Here is a 17,321-nt window from a genome sequence, read left to right as displayed (position 1 = left end):
TAGGTTGCCACTGATTGAGGGTTAAAGGGCAGCTGACCCGGCGAACATCTGCACCTGGCATGTGTGGGGGCCAGGAAGTGAGGGACTTGGGCAGTGGGGGGAGCAGGAGAGGCGCCCCTTTTGGAAACCAGAAATGCACGTTGGGACCCAGCCTGGGTACTCCGCTCTGTGGTATGAGAGAAGCAAGCCCCAGGGGTATGGGGTGGAGGGGGAGCCTTGGGCACTGGTGTCGGGGGCTCAAGTCCCATTGTGTCACCGGTGAGATTAAACCTATTTGAGTATGTGACGCTGGGCCCCAGAGCCAGGCACTCCAGTTCCTGTAGCTTCTCCGGCGCCATGACCGCAGGCCTCTGGTCGGCTGCCACAGGGGACCTCAGACTTCAGACAGCCCACCCCAGCACGTGTGGGGCTGTCAGGGACCCGGAGTGTCAGGGGCATGGTCAGGTTGGGGTAGGTGCGGTGCAGGTGCCTGTCCACCCTGTGTTCGTGCAGAAGCACACTGCTGGCCTGCACCAGCCCTCATTCTACCACCAAACTACAGTGTGCCCTTATGCCACTGCCACTTCCTGTCCCGAACCAGTATTCCCAGAGGACCCTGGGGCAGCTTGGAGCCTGTGTGTGCCGGCACTGCCGGTGTGCTCATGCCGGCCTGAACCCTCCTTCGACAGTCCCCATTCTAAGAAGCCTGCTCTCTGGTCCCCACCACACTGCACATGGGTGCGAGGACAGCGGCTGGGTTCCACCCTCCAGGCCTGAGGTGTCCTGGCCTCCCCTGGCTGCTGGGCCATGTGCTTGCCTCGCTTGCCTGGCTGGGGCCTGGGGCCTGGCTGCCACTCTGCCTTTGAGTCTGAGGGGAGGCCATTCTACACCCTCCCCTGTCCTCAAGGAGGTTGTGAAGTACGTGGGGGCCGATGGCAGGGGGCAGAGGCGGGCAGACAAAACCCGTGCAGCCCAGCAGCACGCTGCCCTTCTCCGCAGAGGCCCAGCGAGGGAGCAGGTGGAGGAGCCTGAGTCATCCTGCTCGTGCCTGTGGGGACGGGGACTCGGAGCCTGGGCCTCCCCAGGTGGCCCTAGTGGCCGTCGCCTGCTGGAATCTGTGCTTCTCCACCCCCAGCCAGCTCCACAGAATTGAGTGCCCTTATTGGAAGTGATTCCTGGAGGGCAGGGCCTGTATGCTTGGCTTCCCCAGCACCCGGACGGAATCACCACAACCCCATGTGGACAAGAGGGCAGATGTGGTCACGGTCAGCCACCCACGGGGGGACAGAGGGTGAGGGGGTCTCTGAGTTGCCCTCTGTACTCTCAGACTGAGAAGCATGACGGCCCCTCAGGGCCTTGCCAGTGCCGCACTGCTGAGTCTGTGATGGCAGCTGCCGCCCAGCGGGGCTGCTCCCCTCCCTCCACTGAGCTTAGTATCCAGACACTCAGGAGACTTGCCGCCATTTCCATGACAACCAGGAGGAAGCCTCCACCCTCGGAGCCCAACACACCAACACAGGCCGATGGCGGGAGGAAGTGGTGGATATGTGAGCCAGGCTGAGTGTCCCTCCACAGCTGTCTGTCACCGTCCGCTTGCTGGGGTGGGGGTAGGGGAAGGGGAGGGCCCCTGGGAATGTGGGGGGAACCCTGCTCTCCCTGAGACAGGGCAGTGGGAAGGCCCTTCTGGTGGACTGGGAGGCCGGGAGATGGCACTGTTGCTGACGGAGCCCTGGGTGGCATCTCCCGAATGTCACCCTGTGGCAGAATTAGCTCGACGACCACTCTGAAAGTGCGGGTGTCGCTCCCTCCTCTGTGCGGTGGCTGCCATGGGACTTCTGGGCAGGTGTCCCGCTCTGTTCATCTGTGAGAAGTGGCTCCCAGACACGCCCGGGAGAGACACCGTGGTGGGGCCCCTCCCACTGTCCCCACTTTACAGATGTGGAAACTGGGGCTGGAGGGGCTCACCGTGCCTGCCTTGGCCCTTCGGCCTGTCATTCCCCTCCCCCGTCCCCACTCCAAGGAGAGCCTCAGATAGCCAGACACCTGTTGGACATCATGTCCCCCACTGCTGCGGGCCTTAGGAAATGGGAAGGGGTCTGGGGACAGAGGTGGCTGACCAGGTTCACTTCCAGACCAGTCTGGTTCCACTCCCCACTTCTTCCTCCCGCAAACCTAAGTGCTGCTGTGCTGGACTGGAGAGGTGGGGCATGAGGTCAGTGGATCAGTGAGGCCAGTGGATCAATGAGCCCCTGACTGTTCCCCGAGCCAGTCTGCAGGGGCCGCACAGAGCGGCAACGCTTCAACTAGCCACGGGGGCAACAGGGGTCCTCGGGGAGAGCCGCCGCCTGCCCCTCCCTCCAGGCCCAGCGTCAGCCAAACTCGCTCCCCAAGCCTGGGCCCTTGGGGTGTCAAGACTGAGACACACAGCAGGGACAGCAGCTCACAGTACCATGCCCCTCCCACCTGCCTGCCCCTCTACCAGTCACAGCCACTGGGGGACTCCCGTTTGGCGCCCCACACCCGCCTCCAGCCACTCTGCTCTCAGGACCCTTGGTCAGATGCCCGCTCACCTCAGTGCACACCCATTTCCATCTGAGCCCCTTTTTCCTTGCTTGCTTCAGCCTGGGTGATGTGCATGAGGCAGCAGGCAGCCCCGCAGGGCGGGGCCTGAGCCAGGCGCTCTCTGCTCTGAAGCCCTGCAGCTGCCTGGCTCTGCTTGGGCACTGCCTTCCCTGAGGGCCTCGGGTCCCCACCGCCATGAGAGGGCAGTTATTTCAGCCTATCGTGAGGCGAGTCACAGTGGAAATGTGGTCAACAGGTAGATAACGAGGGGGCTGGAGGCCTTGTGACCCCCCCCCCCCCACCAAGCACCTTTCTGGGGGCAGAGCTGAGGTGCAAGCCCCACCCTGGCTGTCCTCCCAGCACCCGTTTGCTGGACCCTGGCCTCACTCTCAGATGTACCTTGAGCTCCACTGAGCACTCCCGTTTCGAGGGACAGAGAAGAGCAAGGAGCAGCCTGATTTACGAGGACTGAGTCACCCAGAGGAGGGGACACACATGCCCAATGCCCAGCACTACACAGTGTGAACCAGAGGGCAGGCAGCTTGGAGGGAGGGTGATGGCCAGTGAGCTGATGTGGGGGAGGGGCAGGAGGGAGACCAGGGCTGTCCCTTCACATCTGTCCATGCCCCTCCTTCCTGCTGCCACTGTCTTCCCCTCTTGCTGAGACCTGACTCCCTCTTTCTGCTGTGTGACCACCCTTATGGCCATCACAGCCAACCAGATCACGTTATCCCATTGGGCAAAGCTCTCCAACGGCTCCCGACATGACTGGGTGACCCGCACACACTCTGCCCAGCTCTCGGACTCATCCCACGTGCACCCTCCCCTCCTGCCTGGGGCCATGCCGTTCCTTCCTAACCCACAGGGAGGAAGGCTCCCAGAGGTCTTCCCCAGCCCTCCCCCCACCCCTGCACTTGACATGCCTGCCGGTCACGATTGTTGTAATTCCTCCTCTTAATTTGCTGCAGAGCTTTGAGGCCTTGGACCCACTCCTTACAGCTTGTGGTTGGCCACGAGTGTGGTGCCAGTCTGTTGCGGGGACCGCTCTCCCCAGCGCCCAGCCAGGGCAGTCTGCCTAACATGGGGCTGTGGCAGGCAGGGCCAGATGGTGCAGGCTGTGGGCATTCGGCATGGCAGCCATGGGTGTGGGGGCTGGGCTGAGAGGCATGGGTGCCCGAGTGCCCTGCCCCACCGTCCCCCACCGATGCATCTGCCCTGGAAAGGTCTGGCCCACAGACGGTCTGACAGGGAGGGTGGGGAGGGGCCCAGAGACCGCCCTTCCTTCTCCACGCTTAACATTTGGCTGGGACTGTGGAGGACAGCAGGGCTGGGCACTGTCCTGGCCTTTCACTGACAGCTGGCCTGTGTCCTTCCTCACTTCAGCCCCATGGCTCAGTGGGTCACTCTGGCGAAACTGATTAGAAGGCGTTTGATAAGTAGGTGCTCTTTGGCTTTCAAATGACCAAGAATGACGTGACCCCTATGTCTTGGTGGATGAAGCCTTGGGTATTATTTCCCTAGTTCAGCCGCTGGTGGCCAAACCCCAGGGGCTTTGTGTACAGAGGCCCCAGGGCCTGTCTCCACTGCTGTGTTCCCGGGGTGAGGACGTGCCATTCCGCCAGGCCCCCCCTTCCTCTACCCCCAACTGCCACCTGCAGACAGACAGCCCTGAGGCCGCAGGACTTGCCAGTAGGGAGATTAGCGTGTGACAGGAAAAGATGAGCAACTAGGAGGAGCATACGTGCCACCAGACACTTCTGTGTCTCAGGTCTTCACGGCACCTGACCTTCCCCAGGGGGACTCAGAAGAGCCCATTTTAGAGGGCCCAGCCCTGCAGCCCTGAGGCCAGTGACAGATGGGGCTTCTTTGGGGCAGAAACAAACATATTCTGAGGAGTCCAGAAGTCAGAGTCACCGCTTGCCTGTCCCTGTCCCTGTCCCCGGCCCCCACCGCTCTCCCATCCAGCGACAATTGCAAACCTCGTAGTAACCGTGAGCTGGCCTGCCACTTCAAACAGCCAGGGCTGTTTAAACAAGATAACAGGCTGCAGTAGAGCCGTAACTCAGGCCCTAATAGCCTGAAACCTGTGTTCCGAACCTGCCAGAAACAGCAGAGCGCTACTTCCTGCCGCACGAAGCAGTTCAGTCTCACACAGCCTTGCCTCTTCCCTCCCCACCCACTCTGGACCAGCCTGTTCACTGGGGCCTGGTTTCCCCACTGTACAGTGTGGAAAGGGCTGGGGTGACCCTAAGTAGTAGAAAGGGTAGCAGACTCCCAGCTCCCCCAGCCCCCTGTGTATGGGGACAGCCAAGGTTCCTCTTCAAGTGACAGACCAGCTGTGCCACTAGAGCAACTTATTCTTGGAGCCTAAGTTTATGCATCTGTGTGGCAGGGGCCACCCTGCTGGGCTGAGGGCTCAGAGGTCGTGTATGTAGAGCCCCATGACAGTGCAGGGGCCCAGAAGCTTCTGTTGCCCTGCCCTCATCTCCCCACCTGGACATCAGCCCCCAGAGAGTTAGGACTGCGGCCGGGGCCCCACCACCTCGCCCCTGGTGCCTGATAAGGTCTGAGGACCAGGGCGCCACAGTATAAGTGTGGCCAGCCCAGCGCTCGCCCTTCCGTCCACCCTGTGGCCAGCCGCAACCTACAAGGCTGTTCCGAGCTCCAAGCCCACGCTGGGCCTGGTGGCCGCACTGCCCCAACTACTCAGGAGCTGGGCAAGAGACTAGACAGGGCCCGGAACTGTGCCACTGGGACAGCCTGGACCCAGGCAACCCAAATGGGCACAGGTGGGTACTCAACCCTGGGGTCCCAGCCATGTCCTGGTCCCACCTTGGCCCCAGAGTGAGCTGGAGGTAGCCCTGCACCCAGAGCGCTTTCTTGTCCCCAGCCAGGGTACTTCGTCCATCTGACTGAGCTGTCCTCTGGGGAGCCTGAGCAAGCAACCAGGACACTGGCAGCCGCCAGGCGGGCCAGTGCTGCTATTCTCCAGCACAGGCCTGAAGCCCCCAAATGCACACATCACTGTTTGCTTTCTGTTCTTGCTGAACCTCAGAATCAATAGCTTGAAGGATCTTAGAGCCAGAAAAGGCCATTCCTGCTGCCAGTGCTGCCACAGCCCTGGGGTGAGACTTTGATGGCAGGCATCCTGTAACTTGAGGCGGTGACTCAGGTGTGCCTAAGACTCCCACTTCTGGGGCAGCAAATTCCCAGGCCAACACTGGGGGCACTGGCCCTGAAAGGGCCTGGAGCTCCCAAGTCCTGCTCCCCCAGTTCCACACCCAGGCACAGAGAGGGAAAGGGCCCCCGGGCAGGCCAGCAGCCTATTCTCACCTTGACCTTCCTCCCACTCTGCAGAAAAGAATGCTTTTTCCAGTCCATTTTTGCTTGAACCGAAATGCAAACTGTTCTCTATTTGTCTTTATATTAAACATTGCTGGCTTGATCCCAGTCCCCCTGCTGTCAGTCACTGATGGGAAATTAGTGAACGGCAGGATGCAGGTGTGCGCAGCCTGGAAGCTGCCAACAGATTCGGGCCTGGCCCAGGGCTTGCCGGTGTCACTCTCTCTCACTGGGGGGAAACCAGGGTGCAAGCGCCCCCTCTTTCAGCTCTAGAGGACCCCCTGCAGCCTACGAGGCCAACACCCTCGTCTGACTGTTCAGCAAGCCGTGCCCTCCTGCGTTCCTGGGTGCTGCCCCAGGTCACACCTGCAGGAGCAAAGGCTGGTGAAACCATTGGTCGTAGCTGGAGGCCAGTTCCTGCAGTGAGAAGTTGAAGACGTGGGTAGATATCCCAGTGGGGACCCTCTGCTGTGACCAACACGATGGATTTCAGAAATGCTCATGCTTAAAAAAAGTATTTGGGTCATCACTGCCCTACTCTGGCTTCTTGCTCAGCAGGAAGTGGGAGAGCTGGGCAAATGCAGCCTTCCAGGTCTTGGCTCTATTGAGAACTGGATCAAAGGATGCCTACGTGTGTGCTGGGGCATCCACGCAGCTGGGGTGGGACTTAGGAAAACTCTGCAGCCCCTGGGACTTCCCATGGCTCCCAGGACCTGCCACAACAGAGACCCTGAGCTTGGGAGTGGCTGATCCTACCCAGTGCCCGTCGCTGCGTGTGCCCAAGGCAGTGGCTGACAGCTTTATCCTGCCCAGGATTCGGCAGTGTGGCAGGGCCACACAGGCTGCTGGGGCTGCTAACGGCCCTTCGGAGGAGCTGCCGGAAGTTCATGAGCTATCGGAGCCAGAACAAGGGCTTCCTGATGTTTCTGAGCAGCTGCTTCAGGGAAGAGAATGCCTTCTCTATCCCCGGCCAATGACCTGGTCACAAGATGCACAGACAGTAGCCAAGAGGCTGATGCGCAGCATCTTCCCAGCCCCCGTCCGCCACAAGCACTGCCCACACCCAGGGCCCGGCCAACTTGGAGGGCCCTCCGAGATGAAACTTTCTGGATAGTGGCCAAGGACTGGACTCAAGGCCATGTTTCCTCTGTGAATTATAAAATCTACGTAGTGAGTTGTGAGCCGCTATGCGGAAACCAAACCAAATCAAGCCTGAAAGCAGTGTGCGGCTCACGTGGGAACGTTACTGTCGCCGGCACACCCATACCTGTCAGCAGCTGACAGTGCTCTCCAGCGCTCACCTGGCTGGCACCAGCCAGCCTCTCAGATGGGGCCGTGAGATGACACGGGCTGGGTGGGCCATTTCTGGTCCTAAGCCTTTGTCTTCACTAGGGTGGTCTTGGCCTTTGGCTTGTATAGCTCAGGGGTCAGTGCCTCCTGGATGGGTCCCCAAACACCTCACTCCACCCCACCCGCATCACGCCCAAGGCAGTCGGCAGGCAGTGTTGGGCAAGAGCATGGGGACAGTTCAGGGTGACCCCTAGGCCAGGCCACAGGTGGGCAGGGCACTCTGCCCACAGGGCCACAGAGAGCTAGGGAGAGGCTGTCATGTGAGCTGTCCGGGGTGGCCATGGCACAGGCCGCTTGGGAGGGAGGCCAGAGCTGTGCCTTGGACGGAGCGCTGGGTGGGAGCAGCGACGAGGTTTGAGGGGAGGGTGCGCCAAAGGCTGGACTGGTCATTGGGCCGTGGCCTCCATCTCTCTGAATCCAGGCTGGGATCACACACAGTGTCTCAGTCAATGATCCTTGCAGCCCTGGGGGACAGTCAGGCCTCTGTCCCAAGGGTTCCTTGCTGTCCAGATCTACCCTCGCTGGGCCTATTCCCCTGCAGCTGGGGTCTGGGATGCCCTCAGGGGAGACATGCACTATGCCAGGCCCGGCAGTGCCCCAGCGTCTTTGCTCTGAGACCCCTACGTGAGGTTCCCCGGTCAACTGGGCTGTAACAGGCCAGCCTACTAAGTCTGGGCATCAGAGGAAAGCAGGGCAGGCCTGACCAGCAACAACCCCATCCTGAGGGGCACTTAAGGCCTGGACCCTGAGGCCTAGGCAGGTCTATGGGCAGAGGGAACAGGACAGCTGCCAATGGGCTCTGCAGAGGCCTCATAGGGTGACAGATGCACTAAGGACAGGCTGATGGGGGAGGGACAGGCCTTTTTACTCTGTATGGATCACAGTGGGTTGGGCCACGCATGGGACCCAGCCTGATCTACGGTGGGCTGGCCTTGGCCTTGGGGGTGCCTCATGCTGTACACAAGGGCTCCACCCACTTGCTTGTCCAGGGGACCTTGTGGCTGTCTCTTGTGGGAGGGAAATAAAATGGCACAGTGGCAGTCCTGTCCTACATGGTGTTCCCTGCTACCAGAATCAGGCAGGGTCACCAGCATCCCAGGTGAGGCCCTGGGAGCCAGGAGAAGTCAGCTGGCCTGCCCAGCCAGCTGGCATCTGCGCCCCAATGACTGGCACTCTCCTTTATCAGAACACACGCCCTGCAGTTCCGGGCCCTATGGGCCCCATGCATGGGCACAGGTAATGGCAGGTATTGCCAAAACTACGTTCTTCTGTCCTTGAGCTGAAGGTCTGTCTCACTTTACAGATGAGGAAGCCACAACTGGGCCAGGTCCTCCAAGCTGAGGCTGCCCAGGGCTGGGGACTGCTCCTTCTCGCCGCAGTGGTCCTGTCCTTGGGCCCATGAGGCTGAGGAGCCAGAGGGGATTACGTGCCGGTGGGCCCAGCCAGCACTAACGAAGGTCCACAGAACAGATGTCTCCCCTTAGCATCTTTCCTGTTGGGCCAGGACTTGGAAACTGCCCAAGAACCAGAGGTTGCCATGGTCAGCTGTTCCAGAGTGTTCTTTCCTCAGTAGATGTAATGAGCTACAGACCTGGATTCCTGGAGCCTGGGACACTGCAGGCAGGGGCTGTGGCTTTTGGGGAATGCTGAGTGGGTCACACATTTCCCAGCTCCCACCCGCTGCTGCTGGAGGGAGGCTGCGTGGCCCTGTGGGGAAGGACTCGCCTATGGCCACTCCTATGGGCCGCGCTGGCCTGGGTGTTTCAGGCCTCCTTGACGTCAGGACGTTGTTATTAGCCTTCGTGGGGTCACCAAGTCCATAAAAGGTGTGTGGAGCTGTGGGCTGGGGCTGGCCTTAGTGGCAATGTCAGGATATGAGGCCGAGGGCCTTTGGCTGACTGGTTGTATTAATGGGATTAGAAAAAGTGCGTGAGTGGAGGGCACACCAGCCAGGGATGATGAAGACAGGACTGGAAGGGCTGCAAGCCCAGCCTCCCAGGGGTGGCCTGAGCTTGTTCTCTGTTAGAACGGAAGCATTTCTCAGTGTTGTTTAGGGGCAGATACCTGACTCCAGCCCCGATCTATCTTGACGGTCCCTAAGTCAGCTTGGCCTCCCATGCTATTCTTGAAGAGTGAAGAAGTTGTTTTTTAGTCTTGATTTATAAAAATACCTTAAAGAATAATAATCTGCATCTTAAAACCCAGAGCTGCCTGATATGTACCTAAGGAGCAGAGCTAGTGTGCCCAGAACGTTAATTACCCCATTGGCCCGGCGGCTGAGCAGGGTGCAGGCCGGGCCGTTCCTCTGTCCTGAAGTGCCTGTGAGCACAGAATGGAGGTGTTCTGCCAGTCAGAGGGGCGTTGTTGAGGAGAGGTCAGATGGCAAAGGGTGGGGAAGTGCACAGATGTGCAGGTTGTAGAGACCCCAGTGAACCCTCGCTGCACCATCCCCCAGACTCTGCAGCGCCTGGGACCTGGCCCCTTCTGCCAGGTGCCCAGGCCCAGACTCTCCATGGCCCCAGACAGTCCCTAGACCCTGCCTGTGCTGGGCGCCCCTCAACACCCAAAGCCCAGGCTGGGTTCTGTGAGGTCCAGATCACCATCGCCCCTCCTTCACCTCAACCTGCTGAAGTCCTGCTCCTGGTGTTCGGGCCCCTTTCTCTCCTGCCAGTTGGTCTCTGGGGCAGAGGAGGGCTTCCTAGCTTCCCTGGGCCCAGACAGCTGCTGCACAGGGGCCTTGAGCCCAGCCGCAGCAAGTGTGGAAGTGGGTGCTGTGGAAGCCACTCCAGCCCCCCAGGGACTGCTCACTGCTGTGCCATTTGACCTGAGAGGAGGAAGGGACACTTGTCTCTGTCCCCAGACGACTGCACACACAGGTGTGTAAGGCGTGCTTCCTGAGTGAGCAGTTCGGGCTTTTCTCTCCCAGACGGAGCACGCAGGATGGGCCCCACCTTGAGCAGATGGTCTCATGCTAGTCTGCTAATGTGCTGCGGGAGAGCAGGCGGAGCCGCTCAGCTCTGAGTCTGCTTCTCTGCGCAGGATTCTTGTAAAATCTGCCTGGGGAGAGCGGGAAGTGGGGGGTGGAGGGCGGATGAGCGGGAGCCACTCTGGGAAACTGCTGTTCGCAAATGGGATGAATGTGAACAGAAGTAACACCTGCAGCCACCTGGGGAGAGGAGGGGGTCGCCAAGGAGTCCCGGAGGAGGCTGAAAAGCAGGGGCATTGCCGGCTGAAAGAGGGGGACAGAGAATCTTGTAATTTGCCCCTAGCTGAGCCTGACCCAGACAGGTCCCCTGGGCCGGGGTTGAGAGCCACAGGATGTGGTGGGCTGGTGAGTGTTTAACACCCCATTGGGAGGTGATAGCAAGCGTCTGCCGAGTGCCATGCTGCGATTATTCTCACCTGGCTGATTTTAAGCTACAACACGATGTCAAATGGCCCAGAAATTCCTAGAAATTGAACAATTGACCGTTGTGAGCTGGTGCGATCCGGCTCCACCCTCCAAGGGACTGGCGTTCAGAGAGGGAGGCCCTGCCCCACCAGCCCCACCTGGCGTCTTACCACCAAGAAGGGGCGGCTGACGTGTTCAATGGCAGAGTAGCTCCCCAAGGGTGTGGAGCTGGGGCCAAAGGAACAGGCCCCGGTCATACCCCCAAACCCCACCATGTGGTGTGGAGTGGGGGTGGGGGGTCCCACTGAGCAGGAGAGCCCTGTCTCGTCCTTTTCGCCCGGCTGACATCTGACGGAGGACCTACTCAGAGCAGGGAGCCAAGCCCAGAGGTAGAGGGAATGGGAGTCCTGGGAGCTCCCAGTGTGAGGGAAGGAGAATGGAGGAAGCTACTACTGACAGAGGCCTCCACAGCTGCTGCCTCCTTGGGAGCAGAGGGGGGGAGGTCTTATTCCAAGAAATGTTAGCTGGCAAGTGCTAGGGGCTGAAAATAGGTGCCAGGCTGTGCTGCAGGGGAGGGCCCGCTGCTGCCTTTGCCACCCTCCCTCCACCTCACCCCTGCCCATCATGGGCTAGAGCCAGCACCTACTGAAGCTGTGGGAAGCTTGGGGCCTTGGGGAGCAGACACCTGTCACCGCTAACCGCTCACTCGGTGAGGGCCACAGGCTCAGACCCAGGAGCCACTGAAGTGAGAAGCAGACAGCCTGAGCCTCTTTAGGGCCAAAACAAAGGCCAGGCAACAGGGCAAAGGATGCTGGGTGAGGCCAGGGCTTGAGGAGCCCGCATAGGGGCAGGAGACTGCTCACAGGGGCCAGCAGCACCTAGGCTGTCCAGCTGTGAGTGCGGCCCTCCCCCCCCAGAAGCTGGCCATACCCTCCCATGCTCGGGAAGGGTGATGGTCACAGAGACAGAGTGGGTCCACGCTTTCAGGGGGACACCAGCTGGGGAGAGCACATGGCCAGGTGAGCCCTGTGCCTTCCAAGGGAGGTGCTGTCACAGCCTGGCTGAGGGCTGGGGCCTCTGCAGAGCTCTCAGATGTGTGCCTGGAGCTGTCCATTCCGAGGGAGCGCAGGCCCCTCTGCCATCCCAGGGTCACCATAATTTGTGGAGGTTGAAAACTGCATGTGGTCCTGGTACATCAGGAGATCGGAAGGAGCTGCTCAGGGACACCAGGGCCTGGGCGGGGGGAAGGCTGGTGGCCTCCAGGCAGGTCAGTGGCAGGTCGCTCTGGCCCTAGTAGCAGGATTCCTGAATCTATGTCCTCGACAGGGTGGGGACAGTGGGCAGTGCCGACCCTGATGGCCACCCACGTCTCCTGAGCCCAGGTGACTGCCCTGAGCCCAGCCCCCAAGGGTGGAAGCCAGCTCACATCCCACAGCCCCCTCTGGAGCACCCGCTACCCCTGGGCACGGGGGATTCCAGAGTGCCCTGGGACCCCACACCCACAAAGACAGCTGGTTAAGGACCCTGAGGACACGCCAGGTCCCTTCCAAGTCTGAGCTGGGTGTCATCACAGCCGGCCGTTTCCCCTTCGCAGTCCCCTCCTTGGACAAGCAGAGCCAGCTCGTCATCAGCAGGTGGAAGCCTGTCCTACCGTAGCACCGTGTGTCACCTCAACTCTCAGACTCGAGACACGCTGTCTCCAAAGCAAAGACAAGCTCCCTTTTCGGCTGAATGACAAGGCACAGTGGCATACTGTGCGCAGGACGGCCTTGAGCAGCCCCCTCCTCAGGCGTGCACTGCACACGCACACTGCCAGTAGGGCCTGGCACCAGCCGCAGCACACCCAGGAGCCACGCCCCTGAGCGCGCGCTCTCCCCGAGCCTGCTGTCTCCCGCCCTGGCTGCGGTCTGCTGAGCACCACTGTGTGCCAGGCCCCAGCCCACAGCACACGCCGTACAAAGTGGGAGGACAAGGGGGTTGTAAGCCGTGCAGGGGTTGGGAGGGGCTTAGAGACCTGTACAATGAGGGGCCACTGGCCAGGGCTGGGGGAGATGACCCCCTAGGCTGGACCCTGGCTGTGTAGCCACAGCCACCTGCAGAACTTAATTCTCTAAAGGGCATGTTCTGTGTCCCACCAACCCCCCAAGGGACCCTCCTTGACTCACGTCAACTAGCTATCTGTGGGGTACGCAGTGGGGACACCAGGCCTCCCACAGTAAGCCTTGCTGTGGCCCAGACCACCTGTAGCCCCAGCTGGTCCTGCATAGGAGCCAAGGCGGGGAGATTCCCCTGGGAACTGCTACCTGCTGGGTCCTAAAGGAGGGGGCGGTGTCCCCAGACAGCACCAGGGTTTGTAGAGATGACACTGTGACTGCGGGGTGTGAGTGTCCCCTCCTACCGGTCCCTTGTGCCTCTGGGATAGTCAGGCTCACCCTGGCGCCTGGCCCCCAGGCAGGCACACAGCAGGCGCACAGCAGGCGCACACCAGGCCCGGCACAGGCCGGGAACACAACGGCTTCTCCAGGAAACGGGCGGCGAGGGAGCTCCTGCGGGTTTTCACATGGGGACACTTGGACTCTTTGCAGCCAGGCCTTTTAATCTGTCTCTTCTGAAGGTTCCCTTCACTGTTAAGTGACCACATAGTCCATCAGCAGATCTGCAGGGGCCGAGCCTGGGCAGCAAGCAACCCCCCCTTTTCCTGCTTTCCTGAGATTCCCAGCAGGGTGCTGGGACCCCCTGGCAGGGCACGAAAGAGGAAGGGGCAGAGCCCTGCAACAGGACAGGCTAAGTTCAGAGCCTGTGGCAGACCCTCAGGCACGTGGCCTCCAAGGGCTGTCCCGGTGAGGTGGGTGGTCAGCGGGTGGTCTCTGCACCTGAGTGGGGCCAGGCTGAGCCTGTGGATTTAAAACTTGCCTCTCTTCACTCCTGGGAGGGGCCCTGGGGCGGGCAGAGAAGGAAGGCGGAGCCACCCGGGAGTGGTGCTGTGGCGGAGGGCGAGGGCGTGCTGGGGCAGGCGGGCCTGGCTTTCTCCTGGCAGATGTGGAGCAGGGAGGGTCCACAGCTGCCACAAGCTACAGGCCTGGGCCTATAACCTGTCCTAAGCCTGGGTACTCCCATCTGTCCCCCTACCCGTGACAAGGACAGTAGGTACAGCTGTTGCCACACACAGTCAGGTGATGTCTCTCTGGGCCATGTTCTGGCCCCACACATTGTCAAAGGGGGTCCCCGTAGGAGCAGTAGAGGCCTACCAAAGACACCCACAAAGACAGCTGGTTAAGGACACTGAGGACACGCCAGGTCTGGAGCCTGTGGGTGCCTGGCGGACTGCGTGGGGGGATGAGCACCCACGGAACCCTTCTGGAAGAAGAGGGGGCTGTCCGTTATCAAGGCTGGGCACGGCTCATTGCTGAGCTCCGTGAATGCCTGGAATCTGCCTCCTCCTGCCCAGGTGCTGCCCTGCACTCGCTGCAGCCCTCTGTGCCCAGGAACCCAGAGATCCTGACGTTACCCGTGGCAACGTGCTGACGCAAATGCCAGCGGGTGGGTAGGGGGCTGTGGCTCCTCCGCCAGGCGTGGGGGCGGGGGCTCTGCCAGCCCGCCCTCAGGGGAAGACAAGGCCTCGGAGCAGAGTAGGGGGCTGAGGAGCCCTGAGCTCTGCATCCAGAGCCTGGCAATGGGCCCCCAGCCTCCTTTGGTTTCTGCAAAACTCAGCATGCCCTGTTCTTGGCTGCCGCACCTTTGCTGGAGCCCGGGAGAACAGTTCAGGGGCCCTGAAAGGAGGAGGCAGGGGTGGTGGCCCTGTCCCAGGCCTATGGCAGCAGGCGGGAGGAGGGCAGGGCACAGGAGAGGCGTGCCAGCGGCCGTGACAGGAGCTGCTTGCAGGCACTGGGAGAGGCAGGCTCTCCTTGCTGCCTGGCCCGGCGATCTCCTGGGCGGCTGGCCCACCTCAGTGGACGGACAGCCGGCGGCAGGAGAAATCTTGGGGGGTATTGTCTTTCCTCAGCAGCCTGTTTGTTTTCCATCCTGAGATATTGCTGGTAGAGCATGAAAGGTCAGAACCATTTGGAATCCAGTGAATTTCCAGCCTCGCTTGCTTGAGTTTCTCATCAAGAATTTCCTTTTCTGGTGAATAGCCACCTCCCCAGGCCTGCCGAGACCAGGGTGGTAGCAGGAGGCGGGGCACAGGCCTGGCTGCCAGCCCCTCCCTTTAGAAAGTGCCCGGAAGGGCCCCAGGGCCTGGCTGCCTCCAGGAGGCTGCTTGGCTTCACGGTGAACCCCACGGGCAGCCAAACCGGCAGCCACTGTCCTCACCCAGGGTTTCCCACTGTGGTGTCCCGCAGGGAGAAGGTTGGGGGGACGAGGCCCCTGTGGGCCGCCTGTGCACCCGGGCTTCCACCCAGCCTGGCTGTGCAGCCGCTCGTGCCCACGTGAGCGGGACCCACCCAGTAATAAGTGACTGCAATGGAGGGGCTTGCAGGCGCCAAGCTGAGGTCAGGGAAGGCCTCTCAAGGAGGTGACACTTGAGATGAGACCTGAAAGGCAGGGACAGGTGGGCAGGGGGAGGATGGGCAGGGCGGTCACGTGCTTAAGGCCAGAGAGAGCAGGGCACACAGGAGTGAATGAAGCCCACGAAGGCCAGACTGGAGAGAGGAAGAGGCAGCCAGGAGGTGGGGATGGGCTGGCTGGAGCCAAGAGGGCCTCGGGCAGGAGAAGGCCTGGCCCTGGGCCTGTTTGAGGACACTTGGGCCACTTCCTGGTTGACAGCTTCAGAGAGCAGAGATGAAAGCCAAATTCCTCCATGAAACCTGGGACCAACTCAGGGCCCGCACACAACTCAGGGCCTGCATCCTGGCACACCTGTGGGCACAAGTGTGGCGGGCTGAGCGTGCCAGTGGATAGTCTGCGTGACAAGCCCAGCGCCGAGGGATTTGCCCCACCAGCCTCAGAGATGACAGAGGAGACAGCCCAGGAGCCAGAGTCCTGGAAGGGCTCAGAGCGCAGGCCACCACTAGCCTCAGGACAAACAGAAAAGGGCAGAAGCCTTGAGAGCCAACTCAAGGAGTCCGTGTGGTTGGCAGACCTGTGCTGGCACCGACAGGCTCAGGCTGGGCACCTTGCCTCGCCTCACTGCCTCACGGGCCCATCAGCTCCAAGCCCTCCACCCACAGCAGGGCCCCATCAAGGAGCCTGGCCTTGCTGGTCCGCTGGGATGCCCCCTGCTGGCAGCGACACATGGGCTGACGTCAGGGCAGGCGGAAGATGAAGGGTGGCTGGAGCCTCAAGTCACACAGTGCTGGGAGCGATTCGGGCCTGTCCTTGTGGGCAGTGTCCTCAGCTCAGGCCACTCCCACCAGAGGCACTGTCACTGCCCGGACACAGCTCTGTGGAGAGCCCCAGATGCAGAAAGGGGACATGAGGAGGGCCCTGCCTCCTGTCTCCATGGCTGCCTGCAGCTGCTTCCCCTTCTCCAACAGCGGGGTCTCCACGTGAACTTTATGGAAGCAGCAGACCCTCTCTCCAGGAGAATGCTCAGGTGCCCAGCACAGAGGCCGCAGCCTGCAGCCGTCCACAGACTTCCTGGAGGCTATGGACCCAATCAGGATTCCCCAGCTGAAGCCCCAAATAAAGCTACCATCTGTATTAAGAAGACTGGATGAAGAAGCAGGCTCCTTCCTTGCCACTGCCCCGGTCCCCTGGATCCTAAAGGCCGGGAGTAGAATTTTCCAGGGTGGTGGGTCCCCCAGGAGCATCACCACCCTCCCCCAGGTTCCCGCCAGCTGCTGCCACCCCAAATCCCTGGCAGCCACAGCCCCACTCTGCCTACAGCTCCTTTTAGACCCAGTTTGTCTCCAGGCCCTCCACCCAGGATCAAAGGCCTCCTGAGGGCACATTCTGAGTCTCTGCTCAGTGTTCCTGCCTGGCACAGACCGCTGCAGGGAGGGGTGGTGGGAGACCTTGGCCATGCCTATCCCCCGTCTGGCTGCGTGGCCTCTATCTACCACCGCCAGTCCTGGGAGCCGGGGAGCTGTGGTGCCTTGTGCGCCGGGCCTTCTGTTTGGCTGGGCTGTGCCATGCTGTTCCTTGTCCCTACCAGCAACCTGGCTGTCCCCCTGCTCAGCAGCTCCCCTCAAGCCCCCACTGGCTCAGCACTGGGGTTGGGTTGCCTCTGGCACCTGTGCGTGCTGTACACACCTGTGCGCGCTGTACACACCTGTGGGGCCCTCCACATACTATGGTTTTCAGCCTGAGCTGGGGGCCTGAAAGGACCCCATATGTGCCCAACCCCTGAGGCTTAAACCTCAGACACAGTTCTTAGCACTGCTGATACCAGACTGTGAGGATCTGCATGGGGCGGTGGGGCCAGAGCTGCCGATCTGGGACCCAGCGCGGTGCCCAGACTGGGAGGTGCCGAGTGCATTTACTGAGCTGCCACCCAGGCCAACAACTGGATGCCTGGCCCGGGCCTCATCCTCTGTTGTCCTGCGGAGCCTCCAACCTCACTCCCAGCCTCCAGCATTACCCAGCATACCTGACTGCTCCCCAGCCTCCCCTGCAGCCAAAGCCCCTCTCAGTGCCCAGCCTCCCCATCTTCCTTCCCAGCAAATCTTCCTCAACCCCCAGGTGGCTGAGGGCCCCTCCTCTTGGCCCTGAGCAATATGCTCTTGGTTGCCAAGAAGGAGGAGGACCCCTCCAGTAG

The 17,321-nt window shown here is 61.1% G+C and overlaps 2 protein-coding genes across 2 annotated transcripts in view; one reads left to right on the top strand and one right to left on the bottom strand.

Moving 5' to 3' along the window:
* RSPH14 (radial spoke head 14 homolog) overlaps positions 1–17,321 on the top strand; it is a 77,268-nt gene that overhangs the window by 24,242 nt on the left and 35,705 nt on the right. The window lies entirely within an intron of this gene.
* Positions 1–17,321, bottom strand: part of GNAZ (G protein subunit alpha z) — a 54,287-nt gene that overhangs the window by 10,674 nt on the left and 26,292 nt on the right. The gene's annotated exons all lie outside the window — the stretch shown is intronic.

This window comes from Artibeus jamaicensis, unplaced genomic scaffold, assembly GCF_021234435.1.
Source record: "Artibeus jamaicensis isolate MK-2021 breed Jamaican fruit bat unplaced genomic scaffold, CSHL_Jam_final contig_1128, whole genome shotgun sequence".
Classification (NCBI taxonomy): domain Eukaryota; kingdom Metazoa; phylum Chordata; class Mammalia; order Chiroptera; family Phyllostomidae; genus Artibeus; species Artibeus jamaicensis.
Note: the sequence above shows the minus strand (reverse complement) of the source record. Positions and strands in the feature narration are given on the sequence as shown.